Here is a 19,704-nt window from a genome sequence, read left to right as displayed (position 1 = left end):
GCCAGCGCACACACATACACACACACACACACACACACACCACAGGCCAGCGCACACACACACACACACACACCACAGGCCAGCGCACACACACACACACACACCACAGGCCAGCGCACACACACACACACCACAGGCCAGCGCACGCCGAGACAGATGAATATGACAGCGAGCGGACAGGTGTGCGCTGGGAAGGTGCTCAGCCCAGGGTGAAACCCCGTCAGGCAGCAGGAGGAGGAGCGCGAGACAGAGGGTGAACCCCCGGCCGTCTGAACAGGAACGAACAGACACCTTGTGTTCTCTGAGGGGTCGCTCCCAAGGAAATGGCGAATTTTGAATATAGATTGGACAGGGGGCCTGTGCGGTCTCTTGAGTGATATTTAGACGCTGTGACGTGATGATCTGAGGGAAATGTCTCAGGTTGTCTGGATGAGGCAGATTGTGCTACATCACTTCCAGAGTGAAATCTGACGAAGGCAACGAGATTCCAATTTACCACGCTGTCCGTCAAGATGAAGGATTACCCTGTCATAACGTACTGTAGGCTGGCTGTGTGCTGAGAGATACCACAGCTAAGCTCTAAGGGTTTGTGTCAACATGTGCTCTCTGCTTCTACAGGCAGTGGCGTAGCCTTTGTCAGGGAGGGTTTATGTAACCATCTCGGATACGTGGAGAGGCTTACCTAAGTCAGTATGTCACCTGTCAACGTAAACGGTATTCAGCTGTCAGTGATGAACTACTAGGTGCTGAATCACAGGTCTGATTGTAGTGCTGCTCAGTGCCCCCTGGTTTTCATTTCTGACGCTGTGGTTTTTCTCCAAAGTCCTCTGTAATTTAACCAGTTACTGTTTTGCTGAATTCGCTTTCAGCAACCTGAAATTCTTTAGTTAAAAAGATGCACAACACACTGTAACTATACCTTTTCCAACCATATAGTGAAACTAGGTACTGTAGGAAGGTACTTTATTCATCCCCGGGGGGGGGGGGGGGAGGTGCATAACGCTAGTTAGCTTATCAAAAGTGTTTTGGTGGAGTGGCTCTAGGCCTAGCATCTGTCTGTGAGAGGCTATGAAGAGTAGGGCCGCCTCGCCCTTGGGCAGGACACATGAACTTATTAGTAAAGTGACGGCCTTTTGTCCAGAGAGAGAAGGACTCCACCCCCCCCCCCCACCCCCCCGGGGACCCTGCAGCCTGTCTGTCCCTCAGCCAGACTCCATCCATTCCCAGGACCCCTCCTAGCACTTACAGTGATTACAACTACAGAGAGGAGACACACACCCTGACCTTGTCCACAGGACAGACATCACGGCAGATTGCTGTGGCCCCACCCAACACACCGCCGGGCCCCTACGACGCGAAGGGCGGCAGCATGGCGCCGAGGGGGCGGTCCCGTCGGTCTGGTTAACGGAGCTCAGCCTGCGTCGCCGGTAGACGGGGGACTCGCGCGGCGCACTGCCAGACGACGGTTAACCCGTCCAGATGACTTATTTAAACGCTGCGTCCATATTCAAGCGGAGCCGACACTGGAGAGGGATCCCTGGTGGAGCGTGAGGAGAGAAGACGCCCGTCTATAAATAACACACTGGTCAGCCCCCGCTGGGCCGGGTCACGGACATCACGGCTCTGTCCGGCATCCGCGTCACCTCGGACACGCCCGCTCAGCTCTGGCAGCTGGACCATCGGTGGATGGAGGCGGTCCAAGGTGGTTTGAAAGCCCTTTGGTGCGTGATCTCATTCAGTCCGGCCCCTGCTGTTTTTGTTGTGTGTTACTGAAGGGCACGATTCACAGATGAATCTCAATGTCCTTAGTCCCAATATCTGTATGCATGACGCCAGTTGATCGTCCACCGGGCAGGCGCAATGGAAACTTGAGCCCCTAGCGGTTCCCCAAAGAGGAGATATCCAATTCGAGGGTGACTGATGCAGCTCTGCCACCCCATTCTTGGCACTCAGGCTGGCAGCCCAAGTGCTCCCAGCATGCCCCATTCATCAGGACGTCAGGGCCGAATCACCGGGATCCGACTGAGGTTTACGCGAAGCTCACACACGCCGACGTGCCCTCAGCTCATTAAGACCCGACTGAGAGATATTTCGCTCGTCAACCGGGACTGGAAATTGATGAGCCGGCATAGTTGAAGTTTTCTCAACAACAAATATCTCTCACTTGCTCACGGCCTATTAGTGAGCTTAATGTTTCGCTGTTCTGCTGTGTCATTCAAGCGAGCCTCCACACGTAGCCCACAACAGCCTCCTGTTGGAAGCTCCTGACTCCTGGCACTGACTGATGAAGAGGAGGCACTCTTAGGTTGGCCACCATATGTGATCCCGCTGCTCCTCCAGATGGATTACGAGGTTCTCCTCTTCGCTTCATCCATCACGGTAGCAGCTCCATCATCCCCACGTTTGCATGGCTCCTTATGACTGGAGACATTCCAGGAACGCCGTGCGCTCGCCGAGCCGCTGCCTCTCGAGTGTGGGATGATGAACGACGTGCGTGTCAGAGTTACACCGGGGGACTGGCTGACACTGAGGGATGAGGATCAGGGAGGGGAGGATGAGGAAGAGACAGGAGAGGAGGGAGATTTCGACCCAGAGTGGGTTATCTTACTGCAGACTTGCTCAGACGGCAGACTGGCTTGGTCTCTGGGGGGGGGGCGGGGGACATGTAGCCCCTGGGGGGAAGAGGGGGGGGGGGGCTACCTGTCTGTCCCAGCCGAGCCCTTCTCCGGGACACACACTCAGCCTCTTCATCCGTGGCATATTAATTAATCAACCGTGCTCCCAGTCCCTCTGGACACCAAAGCACTCCAGGCCTACAGTACATGTCGCCGACACTCACAGACCACACACACGGACACAATGCACTCACTCGCTGCGGACAGACGCACACAAGCTCACACACAAGCTCACACAGAGCAGCGACGGTCTTAGCAATGACATGAATCAGTCGTGACTCCTCCCTCCGCCAGGGGTTGATGCGATGTTCAAAGAACAGGGATCTCACAACGCAGAAACGCGCCGACTACGACGGTGTCATACGTCTGACTGGCGGTCGGGCGCGAACGCACTTGTCCGAGTTTGTTGACCTTTAGGTTTCTAGACCCCAAATCCCAGTAATGAGAAGATGGCGACCCGGGCGACCTCCAGAGATGCGGAGACTCTTGAGATTCTCCTCAGGCTGACCTTCTGAGAGGCCGCTCTGAAGGGCGCCCCGCGGCGACGAGCACATTCTTAGCTGGATTAGTGGTGCGTTTGTTTACCGAGGGAGGTTCCGCACTGCTGAGCGCGAACAGAGGAAGACGAGAGCAGTGGGGGACAAGGAACAGGAGGAGGAGGAGGAGGCGTTAGGAGGAGTATTTCTCAATTTATAGACCTTCCGCATCCTAAACGAGACTCACCGAAACGCTTCACGTTGCACCGCTATTGTAACCTGAGGCTAGTGGAACTGTTATAACACTATTAGGACAGGGGGAGGGATATATGTATTACATAAGCACACAGTATCCGTGTGTGTGTGTGTGTATGTGTGTGTGTGTGTACACACACAGACACAAGTGGGAGACGAACGGCGATACACAAATTCATATTGCTCAATGAGGAACCAGTCCAACGACACATCAGCTCACTCCTAACTTCACGTTTTGTCCCCTGGCTTTTATCGCCATGAATATTTCACACAGACACATACATTGTGAATGAGGGGGAGTGGAAAAAAACAAGCTGTCCTCCCATCGCTTCCCCTCCCCAAACGCTAAACCCCCCGCGCCCCCCCCCCCCCCCACCTCTCTCCTCACACACCCTTCCCTGCTGTGTGAGCTGTGGGGAGAGAATGGCACAGGCTTGTGGGGCCCCCACCCCCACCACAGCCCCCCTGTAATACAGAGTCCTGCTATGAAAACACTGGGAGTGTGTGTGTGTGCGTGCGTGCGTGCGTGTGTTTGTGTGTGTGTGTGTGTGCCTCGCATGTGTGTGTGTGCGTGTGTGTGTGTGTGTGTTTGTGTGTGTGTGTGTGTGTGTGTGTTTGGAAGTGTCTGCCAGACCTCCAGCTAATCGTCCAGCCTGCCTCCGCTGGATGGATGAGGTCAGGGGAGTTCACATGAAAAGGAAGAAAGAGAGAGCTTTGCTGTCAGGCTCTGCCGAAAAGACAAATCGACCCTTTCCTCCTACTTTCCTTCCTTCATCCCCCCATCAGCCTCTCTCTCTCTTTCTCTCTCTCTCTCTCTCTCTCTCTCCTCTCTCTCTCTCTGTCCCGTGTTTTACCGGAGAGAGTTGCCCCCTGCTAAAAGCAGCCGTCATCTCTGCTCCGCTGTCGGCAGTGAGAGTGCAACAGCTCTGGGAGAGTCAGCAGCAGAGAAAGGGAGGAGCAGGAGGAGGAGTGGCGATGTGTGTGTGTGCGTGTGCGTGCGTCTGTGTGTGTGTGTGTGTGTGTGTGTGGCCCGGGAAGCCACACCTCCTCTGTGCTGTTTCCAGCAGTCACTGGGCTAATGAAGCCCACACTGTGCCGACTGCCAGTGTCACTCTGTCACCAGCCTGGAGGACTCGGCTCTCTCACACACACATACACACACACACACACACACACACACACCGGCAGCAGCAGTATACTACCTCTACACACACTCACACACACACCCACACACACGAAGGGGGGTAGAGAGAAGAAAGGAAGGAAGGAGGGAACAGTTTTTTGGTTTTGAATCTGTCCTGTGGATCTGTACTGGGACTGTTGTGTGCTGTTAGACAGTGTTTCTGAGAGCTGAGCAGAGCCGGGCTCCACCCCCCCCCCCACGCGGTTGGTTCTTGGATTAGCCCGTCCCGGACCGGACCAGCATGGGGAACCAGGCGGGGAGACTGGAGGAGCCAGGAGAGTCAGGTCTGCTACCGCACCGTACGCCGGCTAAACGCCAGGCATCCCATCACTTCCTCTCTCTCTCTCTCTCTCGCTCTCTGTCCCTTTATGTCTTTATTTCTCTCTGTCGGTGTGTGTGTGTGTCTCTCTCTGCCTCTCTCTCTTTATGTTTCTCTCCGTATCTCTCTACATCTCTCCCTCACTCTCTCTTTGTCTCTCTCTTCATCTCTCTCTCGCTGTCTATGTATGTCTCTCTTTCTACATCTCTCTCTTTATCGTGCTCTATTTCCATCTCTGACTCTCTCACTCTCTCTCTCTCTCTCTCTCTCTCTGTGCTCTGTTAGTGCAAGGCAGAGCCTGGGTTGCCAAATAGCCTACTGAGCTGATCTCATGGCGTGTCATAAAAATCCCATCTAAAAGATTCATTGTCAGACATATTGCGCAGGGCGGACTGTGTGCCTGTGGCTCTGAAACATGTCCCACAGCTGAGCACATGAGAGGACATGATGGCGACGCTGCCGTCTCCGCTCTACTGCAGGTTCCTCTCTCTTCGTCGGGATACTTAAAAGGAAATGGTTCATCCGCGTGTATTCGCGTAAGCGTATAAGTGTGTGTTTGCATAAGTGTGTGTTGTGTGTGTGTGGTGTCTGGACTTGAAGAGTGCTGATCAGTGTGGTTGCTCTCTGCAGTCTCCTCTGACAGAGAGGGTACTGTGTGTGTCTCTCCCAGCTCCTCTCAGACACACACCCTCTATGCCCCCCGAAGACAGAATCGCGGCTCGGCGCATTTCTGCTTCAAAGTCTCTCTCAACTTCCCTCAGAACCTTTGACTTTAACACTAGCCTGAGAAACCTCATCTTTTCTGTCTGTCTGTCTGTCTGTCTGTCTGTCTGTCTGTCTGTCTGTCTGTCTGTCTGTCTGTCTGTCTGTCTGTCTGTCTGTCTGTCTGTCTGTCTCTCTTTCTCTCTCTTTCTCTCTCTCTCTCTCTCTCTCTCTCTCTCACACATCAACCTTTTTCCTTCATTAGCGCATCTTTGCAGGTTGAGTCCCACAGTACAGTATCACGTCTCCCACCCATGATGTCACAGTGGAGGGCTAGCGTGGGCTGTGGCGTCCCAGAGTCACTCTGAGTGTGTCCGGGCGTAGAGTAGAACCAGGCAGGCGGACAATTTGCCACAGCTCTGTCGGTACACACACACACACAGGCACACACACAGGCACACACACACACAGACAGCAGAGTGCTTATCAGCTGGCGGGTGTTAAGCCGTGTCATTTCATAGTGGTGGTGTGTGTGGTAGAAGATAGCACAGCGCGCTCTGATTGGGAGGCAGTGGTGGGGAGCTGCCCAATGCTTGGGAAGATTAACTCCCCGTTCCTGTCACACATGCAGCTCACACGGCTCTTTCACATGCACACACACGCACACACACACACACACACACACACGTGTTTATGTCAGTGTCTCATTCTATGTAGTATGTGTCACGTTTTGAGGGTGTATTTTTTGCCAAGTTTTGCCAAATGAAGATATTTATACCTCTTTGACGGACACTTAAGGCTGGCCACTGACCAAATTCGGGGATCAAGGAGGCCTTTCTCTCCTCAGTCCAGTCTTGACTATGAATCATCTGACGTGCACATGCATGCACATGCCCCTACGGTCCGAGAGCTCCTCAGGCTCGCTCCCCTCTGACAGCTGGAAGGCATCCTGGTCTCTCCTGGTGCAGCTCAGTCTCATCCCCCTGTCTGACGCGTGGGGGGGTTTCTGCCATAAGAATGGCTGCTCCAGTTCAAATGAGGCCAAATCTCCACAGCGCACCTGCGGAGCATCACTCATCTGTCACAGGCTTGCATCATGTAGCAGTTCACACACACACACACACATGCACACACACACACACACACACACACACACACACACACACACACACACACACACACACACACACACACACACACAGGACATTACCAGGGTGTTGCCAGTTATTACAATCACCAGCTCAGCATATCAACATTCCATTTGTTGCTAATGAAACAAAAAAAAAATATATATATATATGGGGGGGGGAACTGGATAGATAAAGCTGTTTCTGTAACCCAGAAAAAGTGTGATAATGATATTAGCTCTTCTGCTCGTGTTTTTTGTTTTGCTTTATCAATCAAGTTATTGCTCAACAAATAATTTCATTTTTTATATTGTATGCATGGTGGGCCGATGGAAAACACTCTTTACACACAAACAATGTTGAGCAACGTTCCCCTGTAAGGCTGTGTGAGGTGGACAGTTCTACTCAGCTGTTGATCAGGAAACATGAGACTGTGTTGGATTGATGTTTACCCCGCAACCTTAAATGGACAGTTCATTTATGCTGGAGATCATTAGAGTTATTCTTGGATGTCTTTAATTATCCCACTCATCGTTAGTCACGGTACAGTCATGCTCTGTTTGAGAGCCCACAAAGACCTGTGCCACTCCACTATAATGATCATCATTCATCAATTTCTCTGTATTTATTAATTTACTGCAGCTCCAGTGCCCCATCACTTTGAATGAGCCTCTACTGTATGTAGTAAATGAGAATTGATCATTAGATGAATTGATCATTAGAGTGGTTTTCCATGGTTCTCTCCGCTGAGGATGAGAGGTGTGTGGAGCAGGCTATCAGGGGGCGGTCGATGTGAGAGGGATTTGATCAAGGACAGAGACCAATCACCATTCCTCATCCGGGGGCCGCCCTCTCTATTCTGTCCTTTACCAACACGATGGATAATGCAGTCCATACGGTCATTAACACTATCATGGATAATGTAGTCCATACGGTTATTAACACTATCATAGATAATGTAGTCCATACGGTCATTAACACTATCATGGATAATGCAGTCCATATGGTTATTAACACTATCATGGATAATGCAGTCCATTATGGTTATTAACACTATAATGGATAATGCAGTCCATACTGTTATTAACACTATCATGGATAATGTAGTCCATACGGTTATTAACACTATCATGGATAATGTAGTCCATACGGTCATTAACACTATCATGGATAATGCAGTCCATACTGTTATTAACACTATCATGGATAATGCAGTCCATACTGTTATTAACACTATCATGGATAATGCAGTCCATACTGTTATTAACACTATCATGGATAATGTAGTCCATACGGTTATTAACACTATCATGGATAATGTAGTCCATACGGTCATTAACACTATCATGGATAATGCAGTCCATACGGTTATTACCACTATCATGGATAATGCAGTCCATACTGTTATTAACACTATCATGGATAATGCAGTCCATACGGTTATTAACACTATCATGGATAATGCAGTCCATACTGTTATTAACACTATCATGGATAATGCGGTCCATACGGTTATTAACACTATCATGGATAATGCAGTCCATACTGTTATTAACACTATCATGGATAATGCAGTCCATACTGTTATTAACACTATCATGGATAATGCAGTCCATACTGTTATTACACTATCATGGATAATGCAGTCCATACTGTTATTAACACTATCATGGATAATGCAGTCCATACTGTTATTAACACTTTCACGGCTTGTTACAACAGCTCCCCCCAATAAGAAACCTATGTGTTTTCTTATCAATTAGACTGATTCAGAGAAATGTAATGCAGTCCAACAGTAACCATTCCATAACTCAATCAGTGAAGGACGTCCTGTCTGGCCGGCTGTGTTTTGTCAGAGATTGTGGCCGGACAGGAGAATAACAAACCTTTACAGAAGTAGATAATGTGCTGCCATGGAAACAAATGTGGGAAAAGAGGAACAACTCAGATTTGATTAAATGGTAAAATGCTAATTGGACTCCACTTAAAGTACTGTATATAGCACTTTTATCCAAAGTGCTTTACAATGACCTCTCATTCACCCACCAATGGCGGCAGCTGCCATGCAAGGTGCTAGCAGCTCATTGGGAGCAATTTGTGGTTGGGCGTCTTGCCCAAGGACACTTCGACATGTGGACAGGAGGAGGCGGGATAAGAACCGCCGACCCTACGACCATTGGACGGCCGCTCTACCTCCTGAGCCACAGCCGTAATCGTGGGGAAGGATGAGGGCGTGACTCATCTGGAGTGAGATATGATGGAGTTCTGTATTATCTTAACTACCCCCCCCCCAGGCAGCTGTCTCCCTCCTCCGCCCCCTCACCTCACCGGGGGGGCAGCCCACTCTCAGCACAGTGCCCACCCGCCGCACAAGCTTTGATGCTGAGCTTATCAGTGAAATATGTCTCAACACTGACCGGGCCTATTTTCAGACTGACCTCCACTGTCAGGTCTGGAGACTGGAGTCTGGAGTCGAGGTGTAGAATTAAAAAACCCTCGGCCGTGGAGAGATGTTCGTCCAGTGAGCTGAGGGAGGGAGTCAGGGGGGAGAGAGAGGGAGATGGTTGGAGCCTGTCTCATGCCCTCAAAAAAGGCTAGTGAGCAGTCATGGCGTGGTCTCTCTCCCAGCGTAGTGGAGATGTTTGGAGGCAGCGGTAATGCCAGGACGAGCTGCCAGACAGTGTTGGGGAAGTAGGAGGGGCTTGATAGCACCGGGGTGGTTTGTGATACCAATGCAATGATAACAGTGGTGGTCACAGGAACAACAATCACTGTTTGTTTTCTCCGCTCACTCTCTCGGGCATCGGACGGTGGAGAGCAGGGGAGCAATGGTGCTTCTCAGGACGCACCACAGGCTCACAGGAAAAGATTTCTCAACCCAAAACGCTACATAACCAAACTTATCGCCCTGTGATAATACACAATACTTTTTCGGACTCAGAGGAATCATTTTGTATCTTCTGCGAAAGCTTTTTCCTATTTTTTTTCTGATAAATGTTGTTTTCACAACAGCAAAACTATCAGAACCGCACTGAAATCTGTGATTTACAGTAATGGTATACTGTGTCTAATTATGTGGGGGGGGGGGGGGGGGGGTTTGTATGGAAGCATGCGTTCCTGCGCATGTGTCCGTGCCAGCTAGGCAGGAGCCTCTCTGCTGAGCGCGTGAGCATGTAGTCCACAGGTTATGTAAATTCCTGGCTCACCTGTGATTGGGTGTGACTGCGTCGTGCTGTTGCTGTGTTCCCAGGCAAGGTTTCTGTCTAGTCTGTGTATCCTCCGTCCTGATTCACACACACACACAGCTGGGCCCGCTCCATCACACATGCAGACACAGCTATTGTCTCTCACATTCCTCCCAGCTGGGAGGGAGTCCTCTGAGTCTGTCACTCACTGAAGCCTCTGTCTCGCTGGCCAGACTAAGCGAGGGGAAAAGCTTCCGCAGTGAAAAGGGTCCGTGCTGGCATAGCGGTCTAATGCATCCTTGTGTGTCAATATGTATGTATGTTGGGTGTAAATTGGCTACCAAATTGGGGGAAAACGGAAAGAATCCAAAAAATACATTCTTAAAAGACCACCTACCTGCAATTTCTTTTTCTTTTTTTTAAGATATATTTTTAGGGCTTTTCAGCTTTAATGGGACAGGACAGTTTGAGAGAGACAGGAAACATGGGAGAGAGAGAGGGGAGGACATGCGGCACAGGGCCCGACCCGGGAATCGAACCCGGGTCCGCCACGCGAAGGACTAGCCTTCGTATGGGGCGCGCCTTACCCAGTGAGCTACCGGGGCGCCCCACCACAAATTTCACTCCAGCTACATATCTTCACAGTCCTTGGAGCCTTCATCAAGGCACTGACAATGAGAACTAACTGCGTGCTAAAATGTCAGTAATCTGGTGAGAATTGTTATGATCTGGGGGACACTCTCACAGACCCTGGCACACTCACAGACCCTGGCACACTCTCACAGACCCTGGCACACTCACAGACCCTGGCACACTCACAGACCCTGGCACACTCACACAGACCCTGACACACTCACACAGACCCTGGTACACTCACAGACCCTGACACACTCACACAGACCCTGGTACACTCACACAGACCCTGGTACACTCACAGACCCTGACACACTCACACAGACCCTGGCACACTCACAGACCCTGACACACTCACACAGACCCTGACACACTCACAGACCCTGGCACACTCACACAGACCCTGACACACTCACACAGACCCTGACACACTCACACAGACCCTGGCACACTCACACAGACCCTGACACACTCACAGACCCTGGTACACTCACACAGACCCTGACACACTCACACAGACCCTGGCACACTCACACAGACCCTGGCACACTCACACAGACCCTGGCACACTCACACAGACCCTGGTACACTCACAGACCCTGGTACACTCACAGACCCTGGCACACTCACACAGACCCTGGCACACTCACACAGACCCTGGCACACTCACAGACCCTGGCACACTCACACAGACCCTGGCACACTCACACAGACCCTGGCACACTCACACAGACCCTGGCACACTCACAGACCCTGGCACACTCACACAGACCCTGGCACACTCACACAGACCCTGGCACACTCACAGACCCTGGTACACTCACAGACCCTGGTACACTCACACAGACCCTGGCACACTCACACAGACCCTGGCACGGTGGTGGTGAGCAGGGGACGAAGCCTGAGGGATGTGGAAAGACGGGAGGAATCTGCAGGCTCAGCAATATTCAGACCATAGAGAAGCTCAGTGGGGACCAACCTCAGGAAACGGGCCAGGAAGAGGAGTCTCCCTCCGCTTGTGCACGGAATGGCGGCCGCCCGGAACCCAGAGGACGCTGCATCGGTCAGGCGTTCCATACCAGTAGGCAGGGAGCAGCCTGTATTGTCTGCACAACGGCTATTCTGTGTGTTCTGTTTGCCGAGCGAGGAGTGTCCTTGTTTAAATGTCTACATTGCGTGTTTCGTAACATGGGACCATACCCAGTAGGCGGACATCAAAGCACTTCAGAATGGCACTCTGGCTTGTTCCTTCTTAACTTGGACAACAGAGTAACTTTCATGCTAGTCTGAAAGACCTTCACTCTCCGCCCTATAGCAGTTTGTCCTCACGTCTCAACCACAGACAGACCTGTGTGTGTTTGTATCCTCTGCTCCCTGAGCACAATAGCCTATACAGCAAGGTCGCACACCAGCACAAGATCACATCTAGCAGAAAAGACACAGAATTGTATCTTCATCGGTGTGTCTTGTTGCAATAAATAACATTGTGTTGCTTAGCTACAATACTGCCCAGTCAGAATAATAGATTTGATTTGCTAGTGTGTGTGTTTTGTTTTCCCCTCTTCATATCTTTCCAAGTCCTTCCTGGTTAATGTCTTTCTTAGCTTAATCCTCTTACAAATATATTATACTTTAGCCTTTCAATGGCTATTCCAGGAAAGTGTCCTTCCAAAGCATAATCTGTCTGTATGTGTATTCGGACCGTCGAGCTAATGTAGAAATGATGTAGAGAAGGTCAGTGGGGCCTACAGTATGTTTGGAATCAGATGAACGTAGGGATTTCTCATCTGTGAACGAGTTCCTTCTGCGGGTTTGATCTTGTGAAGCCCCAGCCGATGAGTGTTTGATTCCTGAACGGGTGTCATCTGATGCACGTCTTTGATGAAGTCAGCGCCGTGCTCTTTTAACCTCTCCCGAGAATGTTCTGACATGAGATTTGCTGCTTCGCCACTGACCTGAACTACAGGCTGTAAGCTAACTGCTGTCTTTCTAGAGAACTTGCCTCGTCAAAGCAACGTTACAGCATTAGCATGCACATTACTCAATTGTATTCCCTCAAAAGGAGCACTTAACTTGTTCATCTGTGTCAGTGTAATAGAGAGGTTCACTGTGGAATTGTTGCTGACTCCCATCAGTACTTTATAGCCGTGAGTTCTCAGAAACTGGGACATCTTTCAGCTCAGTGAGCTATTCGCACAGCGCAGCACTATACTGTACTGTAGCCATAGCTCTTCTTTTAAAACAACAGAGTATAGATTTCAGCCTTTCAGCAGTAGGCCAGTTGATAAACCACCTGCTGACAATATACTAGCCATAATGACTTGGAGGAGCCAGGAATGCCAGAGTGGCTGTTTCCCTTGTGCTTACAGTTGAGCTTATGTTCGACTTGCCCTGGGCTCTGCTGCTCTGGGTGGCTCCTCTGTTGAGGAACAGCACAACAGCATTCCTCCACGCTGGGGTGTAATCTAGTAATGGCCTTTCTATGTGCTTTGTGCAGTCTTATTTCCGAACGAATTGCCAAGTCAACGTGTCACCCCTGTGAGTGAGTCAGCCTTTTGATGCCGATTGGGCGTTTCTCCTCCCCCTGCCAGACGATTTACAGCCCGCATTTAATCCAGCCAAAGACCATCCATTCTACTCGCTCTCTCCCGCTCTTATTTATATGCATGTTTGTTGTCGGACGGCCCCAAGAGGGAGAGTATCACCTCAGCCAAAGTGGTGACAGGTTCCAAACTCTCTCCAAACTTATCCAGCTTATCACCTACAGTATTTGCCTTATTCACCTGGCAGCCATATTGGTCAGTCTGGGGTGCGGATGCGGAAGTGCCCGTTGACTTCAATTTTAAAAGTTTGCTGTAAAAACATCACTTCAAGAACCGAAATAGTCAAAATAACAGGCTGAATACACTATCGGGGTTACAAACTCATCATTACCAGACTCTGATTGTTTTTCACTGCCGTTGTTTTCGCTTTGGAAATACATGGAGGTGAATGAGCCATAGTGAGCCGTCAGCTGCATTCACTCCGCTGTATTTCCAAACACGAAAACAACGGCAGTGAAAAACAATCGGAGTCTGGTAATGATGAGTTTAATAATTAACTGAGTTGAATAAGGCGAATAGTCAGACCCACTCCTCGCTTCCCGTCTGCCATTAAGTTCACATAAACATCATCTTAGTAAATAGCATTTAGAATGAACGCTCGGGCTCTCTCTATGGCCTGACTGTCCTCCGAGGTTTTCTCATATTCAATGTTTTTGTTGATTAAGAATCACTGTGCTTCAATAAAGGTTAGCATGGCTCATCCATATTCACTGGTGCTCCGTTTTGATTTCCTCCTCCACTTGACTGCTCTTGTATTCCACCGCAATTTCATAGGCCTGTACTTTCACCAGCGGCCAGTTCTCTTACGCCTTCCCTGTTTATCTCTGCGCTCTCTGAGGGCAAGCACTCCCTGGTCCTTGGTCTGGCAGTGATGTGTCCTAGCTGCCTGGGCAGCAGATGGGATGGAGACCGTGGTATCTGGTTATCGTTCCTCTAAGGAGGAGGTCGGTTCTCATGTGTATGGTAATCCCGTTAGAGACACGATGGCAGCATGTGAGATCTGCTGGAATAAAGAAAACATCGCAAAGAACAAGGCGAGGGTTGTTGGTTTGGTGGGTCTGTGGATCAGCTACTGGATCCTGTCCCACAAGCACATTTGTACTGTCTGCACTTAAATCCCCAGTGCAATCATTACCTAAGCTCAGTTTTTCTCTGGACACCCCTTCGACTCCTATGAACGCTAAGAGCTCCGTTCCCTAAGGAGTGACTTGCAGCTCATTATCCTGGTAAGTCTCTCAGAATCCTGATCATCTACCTGTTTTTACACACCTCACAGTCACCGGCTAACTCAGTTACAGTACTCAGTAAGTGGATATGGTCAGTGGGAAATTGGGGGGGGCTTATTGAAATCCTCCACTTACAGTATAGAGTGCCTCTACATCTCCTGCTGCCAGGGCAATAAAATGGATCTGGTAACATTGGCTCTACATCAGGGCTGACTTTGAGCCTGATGATGTCATGTCCTGTAGTAGGCCAAGAGACTTAGCTTGACATTCAGACACCATAGTGGAGTTTCCACAGTGATGGGAGACTCATGTTCAGTATGACCCATGCGTATGCCATGCTCAGAATGGCAGTATTCAGAGTGGGGGATGATGAATGGGCGATGGATGATTTCCATCCTTGACTTGTGTATTGTGTCCCATCAGTGCTGACGCGAGCGGGGGGCTGGCTCCATGCCTCGTCACCGTGACGCATATGGGACCTCCGGCCTTCCGCCCAGTAATAGGAGAGGAATGCCTCTCAGCCCCAGTGTCTGACAGATAAAGCTTTCCAGTTGACCCCCGCCCTAACCCCCCCCCCCCCCCTCTCTCTCCCTGTCCTGCCCCCCCCCTCCCCCTCACCCCGTCCTGCACACTGCCGGACAACAGGAAAGACCAGCAGACAGCAAGGCTGCTGCCGTTTCTGCCTGCCCACATCCACCTGACTGGAACACATGAGACAGCACTTCCTGGAACCCGAGAGGCGGCAAGAGGTGGACAGATTCTTTACAGTCCAGAAATGTGCCCCTGACGGGGGGGAAGCCCCGGCCACAGTCACCAATCTGTCCTCACTGCCTCTCCCTCCGCATGCTATAAATAAAAGACCAACTACCGTACAGTACATCTTCCACAATGCACTCCTTTACCTCTTGGCAGCTGGTTGGGCGATGTTGGAGTTCGTCCACCTACATGTCTCTTGTGATTTGAAACCTCATGTTGATACGTCCATATTGCATTATTGTGATGAGATGAACTCAGTGAGTAATTGAGTGCTCTCAGATAATCGGGAGGCTTTGTGCATTATTATTAATTCATTTGTTCATATAAACAAGACTATCATTTCAGCCAGGATGATTAAAGGGCAATATAATTGGTTAATAATAGGCCTCTCTGGATGTTCTCTTACATCAGCAGAAGTCTGGTTAGAAACATGCCATTTGAATTTAGAAAGTTGTGTTATTGGTTCAGGTCTGTTAGTTTTGGCTCTTCCTCTCTTGCTTCGTTTGGCCGACTGCTATCTAAACAGCGTTAACGTGAATTCTAATCCAAAACGCTTTAACACTGAGTGATAACAGCTCATTCTTGATTCAGCACTGGGAAAATCACTTTCTTCCCCAGTTGAGAAAGGCCATGCTTTCAACATAAAACCCTTGGTCACGAAATCTTATGTACTATCCCTTGTTCTTGAGAATGAAAGGGGCCTCTATGACAGTGAGCCCATTCTATCTGGCAGCGGTGGTCCTCTCTCTCTTTCCAAAGCTAGTGTTTCACATTATTTACACTAGCTATCAATGAGAGCCAGTCTCCAGAGGCTGTGGGAGGATTTATTCTGTGTTAGTGGAGGGAGGCACCTCAATGAGCCATTGAGCTCCCCCAGTCCAGACTCCCTTACTAGGGCCTGATTTAGAGGCTGCTGCAGAATAGGTCTGGAGCTGAGATGTCCAGCATGGAGGAGAACTTAGCGTTTAGGGAAGACTGAAGTCGCTCTCTTTCTCCGTCACTCTCTTTCACTCACTCACTCCCACCCTCTCTCTTGTACTCCTTCTCTTTCTCTGTTTTGAGTGGCTACTAAAAATAGTCTGTGACTTGTCATTGGCGGTCAAACACTTGGCATGTCAACCCCAGATAACTCTCGAGTCAGGAAGCTTTTGTTCCAACTGCTAGTTTGAATAGTCTCCCATGGCTATTAATTCACTGCATGTAAATCAATCGTGAATTATGAATACTTGGAAGTAGGCTGAGATACCATGCCCTCATAAACGGCTGTGGTGTTTGTAGAGTAGCTAGTGAACATTTTGAAAGCCAAACATGTTCAAAGCCAGCCATGCTGCTCCCTGCATGAGAAATTGAGATTCTGAGGCTCAAATCCCCCCTTAATATCAGGCCAATTTTCAGTCCAGCTGATGTGTGATACCCCCCCCCCCCCCCCGACCCCCTCTCTCTCCCGGCATGCCTCTAAGTTGATTCACATCCAGCAGCTGCTCAGCCTTGGCCTTGAGGCAGTGTGTCCAACTGTGGCACTATCTATCACTGTTCACCTCTGCTCATGAACCCCCCACCTGAGGACAGCTCAGCCCAGTTTTGGCTACAGCGGCGCAGAAGGAGAGAGCGGCTCCGTTGTCAGCTATTGTAGGTCTCACTGCTCTGGCAGGGAGATGGCCTAGCCAGCGGTGAGTTCCAGTGACTCTGTCCGCCTTCCCGGTACGGCAGCGCACAGCGGCGTTGTTCGTGCGTTGGCTCGCTGCTCCCAGAGTTGTGTCATGCTATGTGCACACACAGGGACAAGTAGTAGTGATATCATGGTAAAAGAGGGGTTGATGGGCTCCAGATGGAGCGCCCCCTCCATCTGGGTTTGATCCACGTTTCTGGGAAGAAAAGGAGCCCATAGGTGGGGGCAGTGAATGGGAGATGTCCCAGAGTCCCACTCCAAGATGTAGTCATCCTAATGGAAAAGAGCTGATCTTAATAAACACTTCCGCCTCTCCATCTCCTCTCATTCCGTTTCTCTCCCTTTTCTTCTCGTTCTCTCTCTCTCTCTCTCTCTCTTCCCCCCTCTTTCACCTCATTAATTATTCTACCTGAGGTAGACTCCGGACTCCCAACAGTACCTGCCCTCTGTGTATGTAAAAACACTCAATGAAAAAACGAGAAATAGGGGGAGATTGTTTCACAAGGCCTAATTCCTCTCTCTACCCTTTGCCACCATGAGATGTACAGTAAGCAGTTAATAACATTGGACCTCATTCCTGAATGCAGTTAAGAAGAAGTTAAGAAGAAATTTCTTCTTAACTCCACTTACGAAGTTCCCGGGACAATTCTGGCATTCCTGAATGGTTTCTTATCTCGGATTTGTTCTTATCTAAGAACAGGATTTAAGAATGCGGAAATGCAGTCGTAGGTAGGCCAGATTGGAGTGCGCCCGTTCGCAAGGGCTGAATTTATGAGAAATCCGAGGTGATGGCGTTCACATCAAGTCTACAGACATCCTAGGCTTGAATAATAATCATAATCATAAATACGAGGATATTTGTATCATTTCCAATTACGTTTCACATTCATGAAGGCATCGCGGTGTCTTAAAATAAATAAAACCACTACACAAACTCTGCAAATGGCAGTGAATTAATAAATAAGCACTGTAAATACTGTAAATGTGAATATCCATAACTAAAATATATCATATGGTCCTACATAATATAGATATAGGGCCTATCAAGATCCATAAGTAGCTTACTCATGCATTTAACTAAACTGTAGGCTACAATTCAATCTGCTCTCAGCACATCCCATCCCTTTCATGTAGGCTATATATTTTGCATATTGTATTAAAAGCACATATATACCGTCTTGTTTTCTTTTGTTATTTTGTATTGGTTTGTTTAACCTTTCTTAAGCTTAGTGTGCACAGAGCCAGCGGAGAAACATCTCACTGCTCATTTTACTGGTAGGCTATGTTGCATGTGACGAATAAAACATCGAATTTGCATGTGACCTTGAACATCAAGCATGTCAATTGGGAACGTTTCAACTTTTTCCGCGCTGTCTGGGGATTTTGTGTGCACACGACCCTGTAGTAAGGAGCTGGCGGGGCGTTTATGTATGCAAACCCAGGTGTACGAGAACGCGCATTCAACTAAAGAAGGGGAGCACAGCTGAGAACACTTTGGCGGTTTAGGAACACATTTCCACCCATTCATGAATCCGGCGGGGATCTTTCTTAGGGTTGGTCTTACGAAGTTCGTAAGAAGACATTTAAGAAGACCCTTAAGAAAATGTTCAGGAATGAGGACCATTGTGTGTCCGTGTGTGTGCCCACACCCATGTCTGTCTGTGACTGTGAGCCTACTCTATGTCTGTGTGTCGGTGTGGAAGTGCCCTAGATGTACCATACGCCTCACTTGATCAGAAGGTCTTTGTTCTTTGTCCTCTGTGATGATCCGTAAGATCATCCACGTCATGTTGCATAATTCAGGACTGCATGTCCTCATTCTGTCTGCAATGGATGCATCTACTGTTGAATGCAGAGACGGCTGGACTGACTGCAGCTGCAGGGGAGATCTTGGCAGAGTAGAGGCTGGTCCAGCGGGAGAATGCAGCTCGGTCCAGGACCTGGCTGATAGGAGAGCTATGTTAAGGTGATTGATGGGAATTTAAATGACTGACTTCCCGCCTGCTCTCACTCAAGCTGAGTAGTTAAGTTCGATTCTCACTGAAGTTGATTTCGACTGAAAGCCAAACCACACGGTCCAATATTTTCTGATCCTTTTTTTATACAAATAAAAAAAATTCCTGGAACTACTTGCGTGTTTGAGTTTTGCAACTTAACAATTTTGACATTGTATTATAGAAGAGAAGATATATATATAAACAGCTCATATGCCGCCAAAACCCAACTTCGAGGTACCCCACCGCTGCAAAGCGCAATGAATGTGATGCAGAGCGTCTATGATGACAGTGCAGGGAGTGTGTATAATCGCTGCGAGGCGTTCATTACATGGAGTCAACACTTTCATGGACTCCAAATCGGGACACCTAGACGTATGAATGTCATTCTGACATCACAGCTTACCCTAGTTCTGTGCTGATCAGTATCAGAATCGTATTGCCATGTAGTTTTTTACAACATACTAGGACTTTGTTTCAGTCTGTCATGTCTGTGACTCCTCTCTGCTCTCGTCTCAGTCCCTCTCCTCCACGGGAGCCCAGGTTCAGAATACTAAACCGCAGTGTGCCCCTGTGATTGTGCCAGTCTTGGCAGCCGCAGAGCCACACTTGCCTGTCTAGACAATGAGGTGACAGTCCCTGCAAAGTGGTCATTCAAGGGAGGGCGCTTTAAAAAGGAGTAAAGGATTTTATTGACAAATAAAATAAGTGTGTGTGTGTGTGTGTGTGTGTGCACTGTAATCTAGGCTCTCGTAGTGTCTCAAATGTGTGTTCAGGAGGTTAGCCTGCTGTTTCTCCATGGCCAGGCTGTGGTGTCTGTGCCCCGTGGGTTTGATGGTGGCGTCTGCATGTGTATTACAAACACAGCGCTCCCTTTGTGTCGCGCTCACAGACTGGGCTG

The 19,704-nt window shown here is 49.4% G+C and overlaps 1 protein-coding gene across 1 annotated transcript in view; it reads left to right on the top strand.

Moving 5' to 3' along the window:
* The window catches only part of specc1 (sperm antigen with calponin homology and coiled-coil domains 1), a gene marked incomplete at both ends in the record, with an annotated part of 52,680 nt that overhangs the window by 4,454 nt on the left and 28,522 nt on the right, over window positions 1-19,704 (top strand). The window lies entirely within an intron of this gene.

The sequence above is a fragment of the Borostomias antarcticus genome, assembly GCF_949987555.1.
Source record: "Borostomias antarcticus genome assembly, chromosome: 15".
Classification (NCBI taxonomy): domain Eukaryota; kingdom Metazoa; phylum Chordata; class Actinopteri; order Stomiiformes; family Stomiidae; genus Borostomias; species Borostomias antarcticus.
Note: the sequence above shows the minus strand (reverse complement) of the source record. Positions and strands in the feature narration are given on the sequence as shown.